Genomic DNA, 345 nt, shown 5'->3' with positions numbered 1-345 from the left:
ATTAAAAATGTATCTTTCTGTTGTTTGTTTCAATAAATAAAAAGGTTGTACTTCCTCTTATCTCCTGCAAGAGGAGCTGTAGATAAAAGCAGAGTCAACACTTTGTATTTATCGCAAAATATACAGAAGGAAAATGTTTAAGGCTTTTCTTTTTACCAATACAGCAAAAAGAAATAAAGAAATGGTTTGCATTTTTTCCACTTATCACCAAAATGCAAAATAAAAAAGTAAATGTACCATTAATAAATTATCTAATCCATCCATCTATTGTATGGAGCATCTATGTCCCTTTTAGGGCCACAGGAATCCTGAAGTCTGCCCGGTAACTGTTGGGCAAAGGCACCC

This window comes from Oryzias melastigma, linkage group LG8, assembly GCF_002922805.2.
Source record: "Oryzias melastigma strain HK-1 linkage group LG8, ASM292280v2, whole genome shotgun sequence".
NCBI classification, from domain to species: Eukaryota; Metazoa; Chordata; class Actinopteri; order Beloniformes; family Adrianichthyidae; genus Oryzias; species Oryzias melastigma.
This window is presented reverse-complemented; position numbering follows the sequence as displayed.